At 39.6% G+C, this 16859-nt stretch overlaps 1 long non-coding RNA gene across 1 annotated transcript; it reads right to left on the reverse strand.

Annotated features, from left to right (window-relative positions):
• Positions 1-1323: 1323 nt before the first annotated feature.
• LOC120534941 lies at positions 1324-14101 on the reverse strand. The gene is made up of 3 exons (XR_005634814.1): positions 14035-14101; positions 13762-13927; positions 1324-1846 (listed from the first exon to the last, which is right to left on the reverse strand). It is a non-coding gene; the product is annotated as an uncharacterized LOC120534941 (long non-coding RNA).
• Between the last annotated feature and the right edge of the window lie 2758 nt (positions 14102-16859).

The raw sequence follows: 16859 nt of genomic DNA on the forward strand, positions 1-16859 counted from the left end.
AGTGGATCACTTAAAAATTAAACTAAAAAAATTAAAGTGTTAAAAACTGTTATTGTGAAAATAAAGGAAAACCTTCTGAAAGACATGTATTTCTTAACCAATTAAATTTCTTTACAAAACCTGTTTTTGACTTTAGTTATGGTTGACAACTATGAGTTTAGTGTTTGTCCCATGCACTTTTCTTTACTGGTCTCTATGCCTTATTGTATTGACCTCTGCTCTGTGTGGCAATTCTTTTATTATGACCTTAGCATAATCTGTGCTGTTCAATTTAAACTTATCCATCTGGACTTTTACGGGAAGTTCTCAACAGTCGTCACAGACAGAAGCCGGGGGCACTCTCCAATTACAGCCACTGAAATGCCTAAATGAAAAGGTTGTGGCCGCAAGACCCCTGACAGCAGTCACTGTGCTCCTCTCCCCAGTGCATCTCTCTGACTGACAATGGCTACATGCTCCCCTAACCAGAAAATGGCCACAAATGAAGTCTTTATTTCACAATGCAGTAGGTGAGTGCAACGAAGTTTGACAATAGTGACTTTCAGGGAAACAGATGCTCTGTGTTTATTTGTGGTTATCTTTTCTTATTATATCAGAATTGTGATAACTCTTCATTATTGTGTTTCTAATCACTAACATTTTTAATCTGTGCAGTGCGAGAAATGGGCATCTGCACAATCATCTTTAAATATTTTTCTTGAAAAGCTACTCACAATAATTTTATGCTTCATTTGTACCAATTTGTGCTTCTCTGAAATAATCTCCTGCTTTGATCCTTCATTATAGCCCCCACACGCTTACAAAATAGATTTTATCACATCAGTGCATCCTCCTGGTTTCAGTGTCTTAGAAAGAAAATTGAATTAGTACATAGAAGACATACATAAATATCGATTAACATAAACCATCTCAGGAGGACTCATTTTTAATCTGTGAGAGAAGCAAACACTCTAAACTGAAACTGGGGATGGGCTTTTTATTATTAGGATTGTAGAACTGTTGACTTTATTATAAAGAGAAGTTCGAAATGTATTATGGATGAGATGTCAATGTATAAAATGAATATATTCTACTGTAACTAAAAGAGATAGATAGATAGATAGATAGGAAAGGCACTATATAATAGATAGATAGATAGATAGATAGATAGATAGATAGGCACTATTTAACAAATACATACATAGATATATAGATAGATAGATAGTTACACTCAAAAATCAAAACATATGATTCAACATCATCACCTTCCATCAAATGTGTTCATAAAGGAGGTACTGACCAAGATGTCTCCACTCTTACTGCTGCCACTGCTTGAGCTTCCGATTTCGCCAACCAGGTACTCGTGTCTCCGAGCTGAATCTTCATTTGCTGAAGTTCAGCTGCCAGGGTGTTCAAAACCGCGTTGAGATCTTGTCCCTCTGACATCCTTGAACAAAGTTTGTATCCTGCCAACTACGGCAATTGTGATAAATTACTCACAAACAACTTCAATGAGTTGGGGAATTGCACCGTATATTGCTGTGGTGCAATATTGTTGGTCAAAAAAAAGATCAATAAATATCAGACATTCAACATCAAAGGATTGGGTGATCATCATTTTTATACAGTCAGAAAATGGCTACAGGAAATGATGTAATATGGGAAGTAATGTCATCAATGGGGGACGGAAGTGATGTTATTGGAGGCGGACCGGAAGTGACATCATCATCGGGAGCTGGGAGTGATGTCATCGATGGAGAACTGGAAGTGACATCATCATCAGGCGCAGGAGGTGACATTGTGGATGTGGAGCCATTTTCTGAAGTATGGAATGTTGAAGGTGAGTGATTATTTGTCTTCTTTAGTTCTGGAAAATAGAGAGAGAGGCATCAATACCGCAATCCAACTCTTCATCTGGTAACAAATCGCTCACCTCTGGGGCTTGTTGAGTGTCTCCTAAGCGTGTGTGTGACAATAGATAGATAGATAGGTTTATGATTATCAAATTTATGGTGGGCTGGATTGTCCATTTGCTACTGTCTAAAAATGCCATGCCATGCCATAAGGATTTTACCACTCACGTCCAAACTCTTTCTTTTCAAAAGCTCAAGTTCTGTTCTCTTCTTACTAGCTGAACAATTGCTTGACTCAACCCCTGATTCTGTAATCAATGGCCCAAGGCAAATGAAGTGACCCATTCCAGGGCCATTCCCAGAACTATTTACTGAATCTCTACTAGGATCAGGGATTTTCTCAGAAAGCTTTGTAACTTTCCTCCTAGAACTCCTTCTGTTGGTCTCCCTGACACATCATTGCCATCCTGTCCTTGGTATCGATTTTGTTGCAAATATGACGTTGAGTATCCGAAACAATATCTTACTATTCAACTTTTTTATTCTGGAAATACATGGATCTCTGACCTTGGAAGATGACAAACATGTCTAACAACAGAATCCATTTTCTACACAATTAAATATAAATGGTATGATTGAAATACAATGCAGGTTTAAATAAGTATAAATATCAAGTTTTTTCCCTGGAAATGCATAACTGAACCCAAAAAGGATAAAATCTTTTGAAAGAGAACAAATTTAACAAACATATTTATTTTGAAAACAGAACTAAAACAAAGTGAGGGTAGAATGTTAATTTTAAAAGAAACGTGTAAATGGAAATGTTCAGTTTCTGTACAGTAAAATAAATTAATCTAATAAGGGCAAATTTAACAAATTGCACACACACTATGTATGAGGCTTTCCATATTAGTTCAAAACTGCTCCAAATAGCTAATGATGAAGTACCATAAGATGTGCTTTACATTTTATTCAAAGGAGGCAATGAAAATCCTGATAATCCTGCTCCTCACTCCTATTCCAACTAAACTACAGTTCAACTCAAAGCCTCTATCCACAACAAACAATAAGCCAGTAATTTCATCTTCTCTTCTTAACTGTCATTAATTGCAGTGTCTTTCGACTCATTCCATATATAGTGAGCTGCTGTGCATATATTTATTGTTCAGTTTGAAGAAAAGCATGTCTTGTTGTTTATCTCTAAGATCACAATTGAAAAGTAGTGTACTGAGTGGCACCTGACCGTCCTTAAAAACACTTGTGAAGACTTCCCTTGAATATGCAGCAGATCCTTTGGAAACACATTGATCCTCCAAGTCCTTCCTTTTGTTCTCACTCTCTTTTTCACTCTCATTCTCCCAAATGTCTTTTCTTTTAACCTTCCATTTTTTACTTTAGACAAGGGGATCAAAGAATCTCAAGAGTAAACATTTTGTTGCAGTGAAAATAGACATGATGGTCAGATATCTGGTCAATTACCCTGAATGTTTTACCCCACAATGAAGCACTAATGGATATACTTATAATGATACTTTGTCAGACATGTGTGCTTAAGGAGCTTCTTCAGGCCTCTGGCAAGGTAAGAACTCCAATATCAGAGCACAGGGTGGAACAGTTGTTGACTCCTTCTCCCTTTCCATCCTCAGATCAGGAGACAGCTCTAACATCATTTCTGGTTCCATCCCAGAGGCCCGACACCTTCTGCCCCCTGACTCTTTAATGATTTGCTATTCCAGACGTTGGGGTTCATTATCAAACCTGCATATGCAGAAGACAGAACCTGCCCACAGAAGTGCCTCCCAAAACCTTGGACAACAGACATTCAAATACTCATTTCTTCTGTTTAGTTTTTATAATGTTTATTTTTCATTATTATATGAGGTTACCATAAATATACCCAACACTTCACCTTGTTCAGTTCTCATTCTTACAACATACCCAAACAAACTCACACACAGTATACACAGTATATATATATATATATATATATATATATATATAGTGACGGGTGGCCACGGCCATTACCCGACCGGGATGTTAGCTGGATGGAAGGACCTGAGGAGAGAGCATCTGTGAGGCAACACCTCCCCTGGGACACTAGAGGGCAGCCCTCCTGGGCGGGTTGTGGCACCATGGATTCCCGCAGGGCACGCTGGGAGTTGGAGTTTGGTACAGCCCTGTTGGGTTCTATGGGGGCTGACAGGGGACACTACAGTGGACTTCCACCACACCTGGGAGTGATTCCAGATAATGTTGATGAGCTATCTGGAGCACTCACTGGAGCTGAATAAATGGAGCCGCCTCAATCCATTTGGAGACCCAGAGTTGGGAGGAGGTGGAGAAAACTTGCCAGAGAGGTAGTGGAGGCAGAGCAAGAGAAGAAAAGTACTGAGACTTGTACTGTGGTGCGTTGTACTGTACTGTGCTATGGGAAGCGAGAAAAATGTCTCCCCTCTGTAAATAAAAGTGTTTGTGTGCTGCACTTGTGTCTCTGCCTATCTGTGTTGGGTTAGGATTGCTGTATGTATATATATATATATATATATATATATATATATATATATAGTCAATTCTCATTATGTCTGTGGCGGTTTATGATATGGGCGACCCATGGGTGGCATCGTCGTGGGGGCAGCATCTTGAGCTAAAAAAAACAAAAAAAACATTTTTTTTTGCACGTGCCCATGCTGCTCCGATATTATGCCAGTGCATTTTTGGGATTACATGGGCACCAATTGGTTTTCTATTGCCCATTTGCGGGGAGTAAGGGCACCCTCCATTTGTGAGGTGCGCCTGCTGCTTGCTGCTTTCCGCATAGGGAGCAGAGTTGCAGGGCAGCGGGGGATTCTCCTGTGTGAAGCTGACGCTAGCTCAATGTGTGTGCTCTCTCTTTTCTTTATCACGGGTTAGTAAATTCGCCATAACTGGAGTGCACATTACAGGCTTTAAAACAATAAAATATCGTCAATGAGATTTTCAACATGTTGATAAAATGATTTGTGTTAGTAAGAGTTTTTTTGTATGGATATATATGTTTGCGTGCTAACTTACTGTCTTTGTAGTAATAATAGTATTACTTTTTGGCTTCCCTGTCTGCTTTGTATATAGTGCCTTTCCTATATATCTGTCATATATAATGCCTTTCATGTCTGTCTATCTATCTACCTATCGAGTGGCTTCTCTGCCTGTATATTACTTGCTGTATACCCTGTTTTTTCTGACAGTTTTGGATATGTTATATGGTGCCTTCCATATCTATCTGTCTGTTTGGGAGCCAGAGGGGGTGTTCACCCAGGTCACCAGATAGGCTAGGACCGCCCCTGTGTGCATAATAGAGTTAGGTTCTGACAAGATGCCAGCTCTAGGGGTGGACTGACAGGGTGAGACAGGGTGAGGTGAGAATGTCATTCTGACCAAAACACTGCCTGAGGCATTTGCCTCATGGCCAGCCCTGTATGCGCCAATTTTTTTAACGTGTTAAACAGTCCACATTAATCGCAAAAATGAATGCATCAATTTTCCCATTGCTAACACATATTTATGCTGTTGACTCGGATGATGACATCCAAGGTTCAATCCCGGCAAGGGGAAGCAAAAAGTGCATACACCTGATGAGCTCCAATTAGTTCGAAACACGTGTTGTGTATTCTTTGTATCTTTTGACAGGTACTCTATAACATGCCTATGATCTTCTTCTCGCAACTGAGAGGGCATGGCGGATGTTTGCTGACAGGCTGACCAACCACAAGCGTTACCAGATAGGTGATCACCCAAATAATCAGATTGCGATTTAGACCTATGGATATAATACTCTGATCTACACCTTGTCAACCAGTGGATCAGAGGATGACTTTCACAGCTCATCTGAGGTATGTACTACCCCTCCGGACTAACAGGGGGCACTGGCACTAATCATGTCCTCTCCATTTCCCTCCGCAGTACCGAGAAGATGCCCAATGACGGCAACTAATCCCTTCCCCTTCGGTCTCCATCCAATATATTCCAAGCCGGTTGGAAGGAGGTGTCATTTAGCTGACTGAGGAACCTGCAAGATCGAAGAACAAGCAAAAACAACAAGAAAGAGAGATGTCTTGTGTTTGCAAGCATCAGAGGGGTTATTTTGTCAATACTGTTTTGTTATGAGTGCCATCATACTCCCTTTTTGTTATACTAATTATTTCTTCATTTAGGTATTTCAAGGAAACCACATACACCTTGAGATGAAAACTGTCATTTTCACCCATACAGGTGTTACTGTGTTGTTTGATTGGTGAATCATTGGTATAAGTCTTTGGCTATCAATTGCTACATTTATAGACAGACACCACAAGTCAGATGCAGACTCCGGAGAAGACGGCAAATGTAGAGCTTCTAGAATTAAAGTAGCTTCTTTGTGCAGTAATTCTGGCCACAGACACACACACACACACAGTCACAATTATGAGTGTTTGCTTGCATTGGAAATCCTATGTCTCATGGGCATGTGCATAGTTACAAATGTAAATGTCACCTCTAGTGATGATCCACCAATCAAATGAAAATTCAATCACTCTATTTTAATTTGATTTTGTTGAAAATATTCCTTCATTATGTTTTCAGAATAAAAATAAAAGACCAGTTTGTTAAAACAGAAGTCCCAATAGACTGGTTTAACCTTAGATAACCAGAATGCTTGAATTTGACAATTGCAATAAAAGATCCAAATCTAATTGACATTTTCTGATCACACTCACATACCCAAATATTCAAACATCAGTAGCTTGCAGCTAATCAGAAACTAAAGAATCAGAGTTAGGGTTAGCATCCATCCCCTTTCCATCCACTCCCCTGCATCTATGTCTGTATGTATACATCAAGAAAATGAACACCAGTGCTACATTTTGACATGTGGTGTATCATTGTGAACCATGTCATACAAAATGTTAAACCTGTGGTATATAAATACGGTACTGGATGTGTATGCAATTCTTTAGGTACACGCTTAACATATTTGTATTATTGTTGCCATTTTTTGATCACATCCATATAACCAAATGAGTTAGGGATAGGGTTAGAGTTAGCGTCTATAGCGGCAGCAAGAAAGTAAATGATGAGTAAATGACAAACGTTCTTAGAAGGACTATCAGGATAATCATACTGTTTACACTTAGTATCATGGGCATCAAGTAATGTTTTCATTGAATGTGATTTTATTTTGTAGAGTATAATATTCATCACAGAGATTGGAGACAAAACTATTTACATTTCAGTATACAGGATTTGAAGAATTACAAAAATACAGTAATCTCTTGCTATATCGCGCTTCGACTTTCACGGATTTTATATGAAAGCATAACTAAATATATAACGCAGATTTTTCACTGCTTCGCGGGTTCTGCGGACAATGTGTCTTTTTACTTCCTGTACATGCTTCCTCAGTTGGTTTGCCCAGTTGATTTCATACAAGGGACGCTATTGGAGGATGGCTGAGAATCTAACCAATCAGAGCACGCAGTTACGTTCCTGTGTGCTCACTGGCTCAGCAACGAAGCACCAAATTCGATTCCGCTGCGTTAACGATGAAGTCTTGTCTCACTCATTCAGCATCAACGTGTTTCGCTGTGTAAAGAGTTAATTTTTTTTCTCTTTTGTGTTTTATCTTTGTGCATAGTCAAGGCCTTCGTTATGGATCCAAACCAATCTGCTCCTGCTACTGCTTCAGGGGCCGTGCCCAAGCGCCATCGAAATATGCTAATGTTTGCCGAAAAGGTAAAAGTTTTGGATATGTTGAAGTAAGGGAAAAGCTACACCGCTGCAGGACATCATTACAGCATCAATGAGACCACGATTCTTTTCATTTAAAAAGGAGAAAAAGAATATAAGATCTATGGCCACAGTGTCCTTTTAACCAGGGCGCAAAACGAGTTGTAAGTGGACGTAATAAGGCGGTAGTCTGGATGGAATCTGCTTTAGGGATTTGGATTGAAGACTGCTGGAAGAAGAAAAACTGTGGTGCTACACAATCGCCTGAAGAGGCTCCTTTAGAAGAGATGTAACGCTCTCCTTTGTTGTGCAGTAAAATTAAACTCATCGTTATCGGACAAGTCGTTGTGTATATTGTTGGTGAGTAACCATAATTAATTTTCTACGTACAGTACTTATTACATGTACGTACGTTTAGTGTCACTGTACACATATTTACTGTATACAATTGTTCCTGCATTGTATGTATTTATTGCTGGTGGCTTGTCTATCGTAATGGCTGTAATATATGTGATATCAGAGACACTCGATATCTTTAAAATAATATTTAGGTTTTACTGTATATAAACAGTGTGTTTACATACATAATTTTAATGAATCTTACCTAAAATCTAAGAGAATACAAAGGGTTATGCTGTATAACTGTGCAGGGAATATTTATAAACAGTATGGGAGAGTTTATAAAAGCTTAAATTATATAAAAATAACCATACAAACATATGGTTTCTACTTCGCGGATTTTCACCTATTGTTGGGGGGTCTGGAACACAACCCCCGTGATCGAGGAGAGATTACTGTATACTGTGTGGTATAAAAGCAGACAACAGACTGAAAAAGGTTTTGAAATAGCCACATTGTATACTAAAAAATATGCAAAATTAAAGAAAACACATCTTCACAAGCGGAGTTCAAAATGGAACTGGCTAACAGATTAACAACTGTGCTTAAATATGGTGGAGAGAAGGAAGAGGTGGAGTCAGGATGGCTGGAACAGGAACTGATGTGACAGTATGATGGATTCTGGGTTTGGGAAATGATATCATCAGTGTTGGCTGGAAGTGGCATCAACAGTGGGTGGACCAATGGTGATGTCATCAAGAGGTTGGGTTTTTGGATGAACTGCAGAAGAACAAGAGGAGAGAGGATTAAGTGAGAGCGCCAACCCCTGGGGCCTCATGCATTATGCCGTGCATATAATTCACACTAAAATATGGTGTACAGACAAAAGCGGAAATGTGCGTACACACAAAAGAATCCAGATGCATAAATCTGTGTGAACGCCAATTTCCACGTTCTTCTGCTCCATAAATCCCGGTCAGAATGAAAAGTAATGCACGTGCACACACCTGCCGCCACTCCCCAACTCCTCCCAGAATTATGCCTCTTTGAATATGCAAATCAATATAAATAGCCCTTAAGCTTAGAGTTCTGTGAAATAGCAATTGTAAAAGCACATGGGAAAACAGAAGAATTTCAGTGAATACCAAGTTGAGGCAAAGAAAAACGTACTATTTGTTGGTTTAAACAGTGGTATAAACAACAAAAGGAATTTGATCGAGTGTCATAGAGTTTCGGAGAAACTCGAAAGCTCAAGTTCACAAAGTCGCACAGTGCCCAAAATAAAAAAGAAGTTGTCAGATATCAAAGTAGCCTTTAAAAGTCGAGACATAGCCCACCGCCTTAGTGTCATATGAAATCTTATTAGAGTAAAGAGAAAAAAAAATAGGAACACAGTGGGAAAAAAAAATCTTGAAATGTCAACTTTAATCTTGAAATTTTCACTTTAATCACGCAGTTTATTTTGTCATTGAAGCAGAACATCATAAACTTCATCTTAAAATCGTTTAATTTAGTAGTTTCTCAAATTCCATTTTAACTAAAGTAGCACGTTAAATGCTTTGTTTTGTATTTGATCATCTATGTGTTCTATGTGTGTGAATCATTACGTACTTCTTAAATGGGCTTTCTCTTCCTCTGAAAGGACACAGAACCCATTACATTCGTGATATTACAGCTCTCTGAATAATTAAAATACAGAGATGTATACCTGATATCATTTTCATGATGATAGGAGTTAAAGCATGGTATTAAACATGGGAACAAGGTGGCACAGTGATAGTGACGAGCTGGCGCCATGTCCAGAGATTGTTCCTGCCTCCCGCATATGCCTGCTACGCCGTTCGTGACCTTCAATGAAATAATTTGTCGCAGCAGTACTGTCTCTTTCAAACGTACTAACCCCCAATTCCTAGCATTCCTTTTCTTTCTCCGAGTAACCAATCGCCACACAATCAGCTCTGTAATAGACGCTAAGCCATCTGTAAGCTTAGAACTCCAATTTTTCAAAACTCTTAAGGAACATTGAAATATCTTCATAGTATGTGTTTAATTATTCTATCCATCTATCCTTCGAGTGTCGCACCAGCCCCAGCAAGAATACAACACGAGGCAGGAACAATCTCTGAACAGGGCCATTTGCTCCTTGCTAGCGCTGCGACACCGTGTCCTCATATGTTTAATTATTAACAATATAGATTATTTAAATGATGTTAACATTTTATCTGTATAATGTAATAAACATATTTTGCTGCATTCCATCTTAAAAATTAAATCATCATTATATGTTAATACGTGCTTTATAAAGTGGCTAACGGTTGTGTAATATTATAACTGTATCGCAAGTTTACAGTTAGGCAATTGTACTTATAGGTACAAACAGTTCTACAAGGAGCATTTGATGGACTGATTGAGTGAGTTTATAGTTCTTGGGATGAAACTGTTTCTGAACCGCGAGGTCCGTACAATAAAGGCTCTGAAGCGTTTGTCATATGTGAGCAGTTCAATAGACAACATGGCTGAGGCAGCATGTGCTTGATGCTGTATACCGATAATCTGATCAGTTGCTGTAGAGCTGTAATTCCATACTCGGATACAGCGGGATAAATAATCTGAGTGGTGCAGTGAGAGGAACAACGCTAAAGCAGTTACAGTATTTCGAATAGTTTGGCCATTCTGTGCACTACTATATTGTTATAGGTTAATTACAATCAGATGCCTTAAACTAATAAACAATATGCAGTTAATTTCATTGTATTTGATAAAGCCACATCAGGGATCTGACTTAAAAAAGAAAGGGAAACCACACTGGAACAAAAGCACTGCTTTGACGCTGGGTAGAGCCAGTTTGCAAAACCTAGCAGAGAACTTGCGTACACCAAGCATTTAGCTGGTGTGAAAATGTGTGTGGCTTTACGCCAAGTTTAGGTTTTATACGTCGCGATCAGTATTTGAACCTGTAAACTGTGCGCACATGTATGACAACTGATATGAAAAGTAAGTTCACTCCATAAAACTGTGCATATTTTTCAACATATTTCCATGTATAGGTATTCATTCTAGATTCAGCAGCTGGTGGAACCACCTTCAGCATTATTAATTCATATTAATTCATAGAACCACCTTCAGCATTCATAAAGTCAAATTTTTCTGCATTAATTTATGATTACTATCCATCTTCTCAAAGTGAGAAAATTTCATTCATTATCTGTTATTAAGTAGGCACTACACATAGCCAGGAGAGAATATTTTTTTCAAGAAATTTAATTTAAAAAAATTTAGGCTCAGATGCTTTAGGACACTATGATGTACTAGAGGTTTATAGCACCTTCAATCACCATAAAGTGCTTCAATTTAGAGTTTATCACAATAATTGATAGGAGTTCAGATTTTTGTTATGCAAGCTCAGGCAGGTCGAGTCACACTGAGTAAGATGGAAAAAGGACTAAACATGCAACATTGTGATTTACAGGCTTTTCAGGATATAGTGCCTTTTACAGTGACAAATACATTTGTTGTACAGAACAAATCTCAAAAGAGAAACAGATTTCTTTATTTTCAGGTCAGATAGGTCAAGTCACATAGGGATGTTGGTGATGGGGACAGAACTTGTGACCTTGACGTTTATAAGCTAACACATTAGGACACATTGCCCACAGGCAGGCAGGAGATTGCTCCTTTCATGGTGAGGACCATTTCAAAATGCTTTGCATTTTTGGTAGAAAATGAGATTCCGATTAATGTATTTTATAATTTGCTGATGGAGAATGAAAATCTGATGTTGAGTTGAACAGACCAGCACATTAGGCCCTAGGCCACACTGTCTACTAAGGAGCCTTTCATGATGAACAGCCTCTCAAAAAGCTTTACTTTTGTGATAGCAAACCACAGTTTTAATCGTGACTTTCAATGTTGTGCTTTCTAACCCGGTGACAGGGACTGAACCTATAACTTTGAAGTTTACAGCCTAAATCATTAGTCCTCTAAGCCACACACTTCCTTCCAACATGTAGAATATAGCAGCTTTTATGATGAAAACTATCTCTAAGTGCTTTATATTTTTTAACAGAGACTCAGCTTTACATATTTTCTGACACGGTAATGATGATTGAACCCTTGTCCTTCTAATTTAGAGCTGATTTTTTTTGAAGTGTTGACATACATACACACATGTGCACATGAGCCCACTGTGTTTGTCATGGACTGCTTAATCTCACTGCAGCGCCACTTAGTGGGCACTCTTCTGCACCCTACTATTTGTCATGAAGTATTAAATCCCCATGACCGCCAAGTGACCCCATACATAGAAAAGTGGTCCTTTAGACACCAATATTCCTACATGGTGCACATGTGCATCTTGAGATAAAAAAGTACTTCTCGGCAGTCTTGTCTGAACTGAATTGCCCTGTCCTTTCCACAAGTTCCCTTTTTTCCTGTGACTTAACCATTTGTCCTTTACTCTCCTCTTGTCCCAAGCCTAATTAAGTCCATCTGTGATTCTTGAATGACACGGTGTGTCAGCTACGGCCAAACTTTATCAGGCGATGATTAATTAGGGTGAGCGCCCACCTTCTTTTATTTCCACCATGCCTAGCGCCATGCAATTGCAGGTAATCCATCACTTGAGCAGCAGATAAAGTACGGAGGGGGAAAGGTACAATCAGACGTGGCCACGGCAGACTGACCCTGTGAGTGTTCTCCCACCATGCTGGCCCTCTTTGATTTATAAACACAAGCCTGGGTTCCAGAAAGGTTGAATTAGTTTGGAGACATTACCCTGATAGCCTTTAACGACTGAGAACCACGAGAACACCGTTTGTCATCATGGCACACCCTTTAATAGCAAAAAAATGGAGAGTGGACACAGCGAGCACCGGACACATAAATCACAGGCCAACAAATTCAGGTCTAAGCATTGCACAGGAAGCAGCCGGCCTCGCCAGGGTCCGCAGGAGTGTGAGACTGCATTATTAACTCGGGGGTTACGGCAAGCAGGTCACAGAGAAAGATTAATATCACTCGCCTCGTTACCCAAAGTGCCACTGCCAAGCCATTGTCTTTTAGTGATACAGCCTCCAAAAGTCCGCTGCGGGGTACGTCATGCGGACTGGAAGGCTGCCTGCTTCCAGTTAATCACATTTATACTCGGCGACCACAAGTGAATTAAAAGCATGGCAAAGCAATTAAAGATGTGATAAAGGTAATCTGGTTATGCTGCTGGCCCCAGGGTACAAATACCTGGTGTGTTAAAATAAAAAAGAAGAAAATACACAAGATGAGCTTTATTCATAATCCTGTTTGAACTATGTGTTTAAAAGAAAGAAAGAAAGAAAGAAAGAAAGAAAGAAAGAAAGAGAAAATGTGATTAGCATCTCTCTTATTATGTACTACAGTCAAGAAGCATTAGGGCATGATAACAATACTAACACTTTTTATTTATATAGTGCCTTTCCCATGTTCAAGGCTCTTTATGGCATGAGATTGGCTAAATAGTCACCATAAATTCCTCTTTAATGGGAAAACCAGCCTACCAGAAAGCAGCATGTAGCACACACAGTCCTGGGCCTTATAGTGGAAATTAGGAACACAAGGGACTGCCAAGGGATACTGTTGGGTTCTTTGCACAGGATTATGGTAACACTGAACAAGAACCCTAACAAAGGTTCAAAAGCTGCTGCCATTAAGGATGCTAGAATTAGATGAAAAAAAAGATGTGAGGGTCAAAACAGAAAAGGGGTGTGGTAATGTGCCTACCCAGACATTACCAAAGAGACAAAAAATAATATATATATTTTTTAAGAATCTGAATGTTTCAAAGAGAAGTGAACAGAAAAGAAAGAATGGCAGTTACCTCTCGCATGCAGCTGAAAAGAAGGCAAGACGTTGCTTTCGTTAGCATTTCAGTACTGCTTCTGCGCTAATGCTACACATTGCTGGCAGACCCGGCTGTATGGTCACATGGAGGCCCACATGGCTCCACATGCAGTTCCCTGCCAGCAGTGCATTGTCACCCACAACTGAAGTAAAAGAAAAGAGGTACGAAGTGTTTAGTTTATCACAGAATGTTAAAGGGATCCCAAGGGTTCATTCTAATAGTAGTATCAGAAGGAGGGAATTAGCTTACCTTAGATACTCATTCAAACATGCTCAAGCTTTGTTCCAGTGCGTGGGTGTGCAAGCGTGCGCCCGTGATGCTGCCGGAATTTTAAAAGAAGCCTTGCAGAATGTGATGTGACATAAGAAAGTGCCCGCATCATTCGTGATTGGATTAGAGGGTGATGCCATGCTTGATGATTGGTCGGCAAAATAGTAGAAAAGGCACTTCATTGCCTGCAGGGGTCGTTTCTTGCCTGAGTTGTGGATGGTGAGTGATTATTTGATGTAGCTCAATTTAAAAGTACATGAAGCATAGCTGCTTGTTCCTTATTTTGTATATATTTTCTTTTTGCACATATAGATAATAAATATATAAATACTGTATCTCCTAGTCATACTGTAGTTTTGGTGGAGATATTTATATGAATTGGGTTAGTGGCAGATGGTTTGTCTTTTTGTTTACACACTGATTTTTCTCTTTATAGATAGTTTTTGAATATTATTATTGGAATGACTGCGTTATTTTTTATGTAGTGTCTTCCTGATTGCATTTCTTATTCATTAAGACTGCCAAATGTTTGTGTATAAGCATTTATAATGTTTTTACTTTTTCATTTTCCACTTCATTTAAAGTACTCACTGTAAATATTGTACAGCCTCACTGTCTTGGGGGGACATTGCTTCTTTGTGTTTTGTGTGTCAGTTGTGGTGAGGACTGTGAAAAAAATCCCCATCTGATACTATTTTAAGTGTACCTGTGAATAAAAACACACTTTGTTTAGCTATATAATCTTTTTGTGTCTGTGTCTCCCTGTCTAACACCTTCTGATCCCGATCGATCCCAAACTACAAGACATCGAGTGTGTAGTCTGGTGCCATATTTTGCACTACACAAAGTGTCACAGTGGGTCAACACAGAAAGCTGAGGAATAGGGGGCAAGTCAACCCCACTTGACAACATATTTTTGCTTTCTGGAACTTTTCAAGACCTGGTAAGGCTGACATACAGCAAAGAAGACTGGATCTATTCTATATAGTGTGACAGATGGGGGGCGCTATCGCTCCCTTGAACCCCTGTCCAAGACTCCAGACACCAGATAAAAGTCCAAAAGTTGACTATATTTTCACAGTACAGTGCACAAAGCACCATCTCCTCCACAATACTCATTCAATTAACACAATACACAATCAATAAACTCTCCACCACTCCCAGAAGTGTTGCCCTCCTACCACCCAGCTCAGCTCGCCGTCTGGGAGCTGTCACAGTCCTTTTATAGTCCCTGACCCGGAAGTGTTCCAATCCTCAGTTCATGTGATCCTTATCACTTCCAGGTCAGATAAAAAGTCCTTTTCTTCAGTCCCAGAAGTACAAAGTATGTCACTTCTTCTGTAGCTTTGCCTATGATGCACTTCCGGGTTATAGGGCACATATGACTCTTTGCTCATCCTGCAGCTCCCTCTAGCGGCCCCTGTGGTATCCAGCAGGGCTGTGGATGAAAACTCCATTGTCCATGATTCCCTGCTGGTCTTCGGGGCACCTCCACGCTGCAGGGAGGGCTCCATCTGGCGGCCTGGGGGTATTTGCCGGGATGACAAGCCGGCCATAGACCACAATAGAAGGGATGTGAAAAACTGAGATTATTCATTGGGCCTGAATTCCACATTTGTTTGATATCCTTGTAGAGTTTACATGCTGTCCTGTTGTTCATCTGTGCTTTCCTCCAGATACTCCACCTTTCTTCCCACATCCCAAAGAGGTGTATGTGAGGTTAATATGAGGCCATCAAAAAACCTATAAAGCAGGCCAGGAATTTCATTGGTTTGCTCAGAAGAGACTAAGCCAAGACATCAAGCCCCAGCTACTATGTGTAGGTGTTGGACTATGCAGAGAACTGACTTTCAAGTTAAAAAAAAGTAAAGAGAGTTCCAAAATATATCTCTAAAATTACTCACAAGGGAGTGAAATCTGTCAAACTCTGGCCTGTAGAGGCATACTGAAAGATACTGTATTTTGAACTAAATCAAAAATAGAACAAAAAGTGCTCAATAGAGCGGAAATAAGAAAAAAAGACAAATCTAAATGGTAATCCAATGTAAACAAGTTCCAAAATCCTAATCCAATGGCAAATCCAAGAACACAAAAATGTCCAATAAAAAGAAAGCAACACTCACAAGTGACTCCTATACCATTCCATGATCCACTGCAAGATCTCTGTTTCTGACTGGCCTAAATAGTCGAAGGGTTGCTCCGACTCTACCTACACAACACATGGAGTGGATGGCACTTTAAAGACATGGTACATCATAAGCAAACAATAAACAAAACTCATAGAAATTACATAAAAATGAAAAATACAGTCAGAAAAACAGAAAATATATTCAAGTTAGGGAAACAACCTGGCTGTAATGCAGCACTAACAGCAATAACAAAAGGCTGTGTGTCCCCTGTGTTGCCTAACTAAACAATAGGTTATCCGTCTTCTTAGTAGAGCAGCTCACCCCTTTCCTAACATCAATTCTTCTTCCTTCTGGCTCCTTCCATCCTCTCTACATTTTTCTGTCCCCTTCCCTTGTCAATGCCAATCTCACCGATTCCAAATTCACCATACCGGTAGCTAGCACAAGTATTACACCCCAGCCAAGAGCCACCTCCAGGTTAGGCCCTTTACCTCTTCTAGAGTCATGAATGAATAATGGAAACCTGGACCACATCCTTCTCTTAAAGTCACAGTCCATATCCCAGATGCTTGCTCAAAATGGGAATGAGGGAGCCACAAATTGTTTTGGGGGACTTATTTCTTATCTTCTAAAAGTGATTAACTCTGGGCATCTTTTATTTCATTGTTTGGCACT

This window comes from Polypterus senegalus, chromosome 9, assembly GCF_016835505.1.
Source record: "Polypterus senegalus isolate Bchr_013 chromosome 9, ASM1683550v1, whole genome shotgun sequence".
NCBI lineage: Eukaryota > Metazoa > Chordata > Cladistia > Polypteriformes > Polypteridae > Polypterus > Polypterus senegalus.